Source organism: Macrobrachium rosenbergii, chromosome 31, assembly GCF_040412425.1.
Source record: "Macrobrachium rosenbergii isolate ZJJX-2024 chromosome 31, ASM4041242v1, whole genome shotgun sequence".
Classification (NCBI taxonomy): Eukaryota; Metazoa; Arthropoda; class Malacostraca; order Decapoda; family Palaemonidae; genus Macrobrachium; species Macrobrachium rosenbergii.
This window is the reverse complement of record NC_089771.1, coordinates 31,317,884-31,324,298: the sequence shown is the minus strand read 5'-3', so window position 1 is coordinate 31,324,298 and position 6,415 is coordinate 31,317,884. Positions and strand designations below refer to the sequence as shown.

Sequence of the window (6,415 nt, the reverse complement as noted above, 5' to 3'; positions counted from 1 at the left end):
CGATAACTGTGTCTATTAATCAAACAGTTTTTTTTAAGTTTCGTGTTTTCTGAAAGAAATTTCTGCTCTCTTATATTTAATAGGCGACAGTGATATATCTTCCAGAGAGTGAAGCCTCCAAAGTGCTTTATTCCACTTAAATATCTGCATTCAATTTGGACACCAATGTTAAAAGGTAACCAGAATTTTGAAGATAATTATAACAAATGTTCGACAAGTGGAGAATGTAAATCAAACGCAAAAACACCAAACTAAAATTGTTTAGGGAAATATTTCTCAATATATCTATGCTAGTTCGATCTGTACATTTTACTTCAATCCCTCGAAAATAGAATCTGGACCATCATCGCCATCCAATCAAAATAGCCCCAACTCCCATTCGCGAGAGAACGATAAACACCATTCAATAACGGATAAGAGAGAACGGCATGACATTCATATTCTTATTCTACAAAAAGGAACGCGGAGGGATTTCTACATGGCTTCTACCGGGGCTTCCTGATCTGGTGGCAATCTCTTGGTGCTCTGTCTTACACAATATCATGGAATAGGAGGCGGCGTTAGAAGTGGCTATGATGTAACGCCAATCTACTCGGCTGCTCTTCAACCCCGCCGTCAACTAGACGCTTGCTCTATGTCTATCTATTATCTAGCTGTCTATCTATCTATGGGGAACTATTTATCCTGTCTTCTTATCTCCACAGTTCTAGAACTATTTCATGTCTTCAACCTCCCTTATTTTCCTTATATATATATTATGTGTGTGTGTGTGTGTGTATGTATGTATATATATATATATATATATATATATATATATATATATATATATATATATATATATATATATATATATATATATATATATATATATATATATATATATATATATATATATATATATATAATGTGTATGTATGTATATATATAATGTATATGTATGTACATATATATATATATATATATATATATATATATATATATATATATATATATATATATATATATATATATAATGTATATATGAAAAATAACAGTACTATGTATTAATTTTTCGAAAGGTACGAAGAATGATTTTGACTTCATAAAATTTATGACACATATTAACCGCTTTAATTCAAATTCTTCGGAATTGTTAAATAATAATTTAATTAAGGGCTTTATATAAAGTATCTTTCAAAAAATCTTGCTCGCATTCTCTCAAAAAAAAAAAAAAAAAGAACTGATAAGATGGACTATATTTAGAGAAAGCCCTCCGTGAAAGTTGAAGCTTTCGAAAACCTTTCTCTCTATGACAATGACGATACACCCGAGGAATTCATTTCCCCTCTTCTTCGAAAGCACCTACATTGGTATTCAACGATTAAGGCAGTGGTTCTTAACCTAGGGTACCTGTACCCCCAAAAAGGGTTAAACCTTAAACCTGGGGGTACGATGCATGACAGCCTGCAAGGTTTGTATCACAAACCATTTTCATATGTTTGTATCGTATTTAGATTGGATGGGGGTACGATTAAATTTTCTGATATCACAGGGAACGGGTACTGAAAAAAGTTAAGAACCACTGATTAACGGAACGCCAGGGAGCGGAGATAAGAGAGGGAATCTTGGCTCTTTGATCTTAGGAATTTGTGAAAAAAACCATAAGATCTACCATAACCAGGTAGAAGATCCTCTCCGGGTTACTGCACTGTCTTAAATGGAAAACTGCATTATCTGCAGAATTTTCAGAAATTGAGATATGCACCTACTACAGGCTCGTGAAACACTAATACACAAGTTACTGCAGTTTTCAGAATGATTCTGCAAATGCTTTCCACGTATTTAGGGGTCCTGTTTGCAGTATCTACAAATTAGTAGTAAGGCAAGGGAGTATCTATCATTTTTCTCAGTTTTGTATTTCTGCAGATACTGCAGTTTTCCATTTTAGGGCAATGAATTTATATGATTTATGCGCCGCGTTATACAAAATATTCCTTATTCAGCCAAATTTCCTGTACAATACTATGTGGAAGCCAAAGCCTAACTAAGAAAAATATAAAAAAACAATACCTAACGACAAATTTAAAACCGTTCGAGCACTACTTAGAATGAACAATTGCACTGCAATTTCTCAAAGGTGTTGCCATCCCATTTCAATTAAATATTTCTTTTACCGAGCTTCTGAATATTTTCTAAATTATCTTGGCTCTCATTTCAATTTGAGCACACGGATCAAATTAAGTTTATTCAAAGCTTTTCAGTGTTTCATTCTGTGTACGATATTTTTAACAATGTTTACTTTTTGATTTATATATAAAATAATTGTAAAATAGTTTCTTCAACTTCATACCCAACTATTTATAAAAACGTTTGGGCGAAATTTTCGTAGATAAAATTTTCTATGGGCGAAAATTTCGTAAATAAAATTTTCTAAGGGAAAACATATTTTATATATCTGTGAAAACGAACTTGGAGTCATCTGTCCTTTCGTTACAGTTATTCCTACTACAGCACGATTACCATAATTTTTGTAATGTCTAGCTTCTTCTTAATTTCTAAATAGAACAGATACTCAGTATTAAAATTGTTTACCTGGTGAGAGATCCACACTTAGTTAATTACTGAATAATATCAATATCCCTGAAATAAGTTACAGTGATTCTCGAACAGAATGTTATACTCGGAAGTATCAGGGACGGGATCAAATTTGAACGTAATATGATTACAAGCTGATTCTATCTTCCGTTTCAAGTTAAGAGGAAGCGGTATTAATAAACCGTGTACATTATAGTTCGGAATGCCATGGGTTTAAGTGTCTGCGTGCGGTCGTAATTAACATTAATGACTTGTGACTACATCCTAATAATTACAGTTAATTTTATTTACATACCTGGATTTTGACAGCTCATGTCAACGAGGCTTTGCAAAGTCACTTACCTTTTTGGTTGTCGGTCTTGAATTCCTGAATTCCTGGAATAAAAGAAATAATTTGGGTGAGATAACCAGAATTCCCTGAACATAAATTTTCACAACACAAAGCGAATGTTTTATGAAACCTTACGATTTCAAGTAAAATCACTGAGTCTTTTGAAGTTAATGGATAGCAATTAAAAAAAGGTAATAGTAATAATCAACTTTAAATAATTTAGTAACCACACAAAATTTTCTAGAATTTGCTCAATAACTCTGTAACCCGATAAAATTCATAAACTAGTGGCTAGGTTCTTACTAGCTCTAGTCATGAGAGTTAGGAGATATACACCAAAGTTTCTTAGCTGGGCAGAATGACAATGACTATGATTACTTATTAAATATAGAAATCCTTAGACAAAGAACACTTAAGTAATGTAGGAAAAAGGATGCCTTGACATCCATAACAATCCCATGCTAATTGTTTCATAGTTCTGTATTCGGAGACTGAAAAAGCCTTTTGTATTGGATGAATATTGATACAGAAGTTCGGTGAAAATAATAGTAGAGAACCTCTAGCAATGCAGATACAGGAATGACAACAGAGTGGGAACTTTATAGGAACAACATTGAAGCCTATTGCAAAAAAAAAAAAAAAAATCCAGAGGTCAAGTGGCTTTTCTAACAAGTAGTCATTTTTTAATTGAATATAGAATTTAGGCCAAAGGCCAAGCGGTGGGACATGTAAGGTCACTCAGCGCCGATAGAGAAGTTGAAAGTAGATAAGTTTGAAAAAAGGTAACAGAGGAAAACTCTCAAAGCAGTTGCAATTTCTGAAACAACTGTTAGAGGAGGGTGGTGCAGACACTAAGAGAATATGAAGGGGCGTGGTACTGTAAAAGGAACGAAAGAGGCTGCAGCTGGGGGTCGAAGGAATACTCAGTCATGTGAAAAGTTTGTGAGCAGAGCGGAAAAAAAAAAACTGGCTTACAAGAACCTCAAGAATATTTGGTTTTTCCTTATCATAATTTGTTGTCCTCGTTCTTGAAGCAAACTACAACAGTCTTCTTCTATGCTAAGGCAAAGTCCTATCTTATTTATTGTCTCTCTTCCTCCAGCAGGCTTGAGTAGATATGTCCTAAGCAAACAAAGAAAACTGGTTAACCACTTCACGCGGCAAAAAACACCCAACCATGATGCTTAGCGCTCGTTCCCAAGCTCGTTCCCAAGCTCGTTCCTAAACGCGCAGTTCCAGCTTAAAGAAGGAAATTAAACAAAGCCCAAGTTGACTTTTTACGAGTCACCAGGTAATTCAGCCCGGGAAGGAAGCAAGGCAGGACTTCTCCTCGTAGTGACCCGGAATTTACGGCGCCAATAAAGCCGGACTAACGTCAGGCGGAATGCACGAAGTTGCAGCGTCGCAAAATGCACCAAGTTGGAACAGGGCGGAATATATAAGCCTCTTCCGGTGATCACGCGGGCCCTCGAAACGTGCTGTTGCCTTAACCCGAAGGACTCGCTTGGGAGGTTTCTAGGGAATTGGGGAGGAGACGTTTTCAGTTTTTACTTTTTTTTAACCTGGGTAAATTTCGTAAATTTAGTTTAATTGGTTTTGCATGTCTTGGGGATTAAAATGCAATATAATACATTTGATTATATATATATATATATATATATATATATATATATATATATATATATATATATATATATATATATATACACACACACAAACACACGCATATAATATATTCGGGAATTCTGTAATGGAAATTCAGGCCAAAGGCCCAGCACTGGGACCTATGAGGTCATTCAGCGCTGAAAAGGAAACTGACAGTAAAAGGTCTGAAAGGCGTAACAGGAGGAAAACCTCGCAGCAGTTGCACTGTAAAACAACTGTAAAGAGAGGGTGGAAAGCAAGATGGAAGAGAGAGAACATGAACGGAGGTACAGTAAAAGGAATGAAAGGGGTCGCAGCTAGGGTGCCTAAGGGACGCTACAAAGAACCTTAAGTAATGCCAACAGTGCACCGCGTGAGGTGCACAGACAGCGCTACCCCCATACGGGGAAACTGCATTGAAAAAACCAAGGGAGACAAGACCCAATTGGGCGGAGTCGCCTCCCACCTGGGGTAACTACGTCAGCGATGACGTATCTCGGAGGTACCTGCTCATAACGGCAACTCACCTGCTGACGCAGTTAGGAGGTAGACGAAGCTCCGCCTACCATGGGGGATCTATGGTGGGGAAGTGAGCAGACCTTCTCTTTCTCTCGGCCTTGGCTTTGACTGTTATAATAAAACACCCATCGATCTAGTAGAGAATGGTGGTTTTCCCTGGAGGAAGATTAGAGAGGGGAAACTGAGCACTCAAAGAGGGTTATTTGTTTTGTTCAATTTAGGTAAAGTGGGGTTTATTGTTTATGGGAAATCTCGTTTGCTTGGGGTTTAGAGTATAAGGAAAATCAATAAAGAACGGGGCTGTGCCTCTTCTTTTCATAGAGAGAGAGAGAGAGAGAGAGAGAGAGAGAGAGAGAGAGAGAGAGAGAGAGAGTCTCTGATGAATTGTTTCACCACCAAATGGGGGGAAGTTGATCTCGTAATCCTCATCTTTCTAAATTGAAATATATGGTGGTCAACATTTTGACGGAGTGTCTCTCTCTCTCTCTCTCTCTCTCTCTCTCTCTCTCTCTCTCTCTCTCTCTCTCTCGTTCCCAGCAGGGATCCATAATCAGCCGACTAAGAATCAGGTTCATAATTCTGGTCTTAGGTTAACGGAGTAATGAATCTGGAGGGAATTGCTCCCATACCGGTTTGTCTCTCGCCTCGCCCAGGGATCGAACGCGGGCAGACAAGACAACAACAAAGTGATATGGACGCTACGCAAGCATATAAAACACGCTGAACAAAATAAAAAAAAAATAAATAAGAAAATTACTGTTTAAAAATTTGGATAAACAATCCTAGGCGCAATAACAAATAACAAATAAAAAATAATAATAATTTCAAACTAAAAACCGTTGAAAATGTGCTGAAAAGTAAGGCAACATTTTAAAAGATAATAAAAGCAATCCTTGGCCGTAAGAGAAAGGTAGAAGGAGAAGGAGAAAATGGAGTAATATTTTCGGGAGGGGAAATGGATTAAGGAAACTCCACTTGATGACTCTTCCTTTCTGGTATGAGAAAATCTCTTTTACCCCAATCTCGAATGCGGCGGGAAATCCACTTTTTCCGGATCTTAAACCACTTTCTTTTGCTATATTTTATTACAGAGAAGTGAGGAATACTTATTGCAAGTTAGAAAAATATACGATTTCTTTATTGCTATGGAATTATTTTAAGAAATTCTAAGAGAGCTGGATAAATCACTTTAATATGAAGCTTTCGACTTCCTTTGACGAAAACATGAGCAATGCAACTTTGCAAAACGATATAATCTGGTAATATATCGCACAGAATAAATACGAAGGTTGATCTCTTGATCACCAAGAGTTAAAAAAAACGCAATATACTAAAACGGAACGTATA

At 36.4% G+C, this 6,415-nt stretch overlaps 1 long non-coding RNA gene across 2 annotated transcripts in view; it reads right to left on the bottom strand.

Moving 5' to 3' along the window:
- Positions 1 to 2,918: 2,918 nt before the first annotated feature.
- The window catches only part of LOC136855512 (uncharacterized), a 576,042-nt gene continuing 572,545 nt past the window's right edge, over positions 2,919 to 6,415 (bottom strand). For both annotated transcript variants that reach the window (XR_010858053.1, XR_010858052.1), the window contains one exon: positions 2,919 to 2,949. This is a non-coding gene — a long non-coding RNA (uncharacterized lncRNA). The remainder of the gene's footprint in view (positions 2,950 to 6,415) is intronic.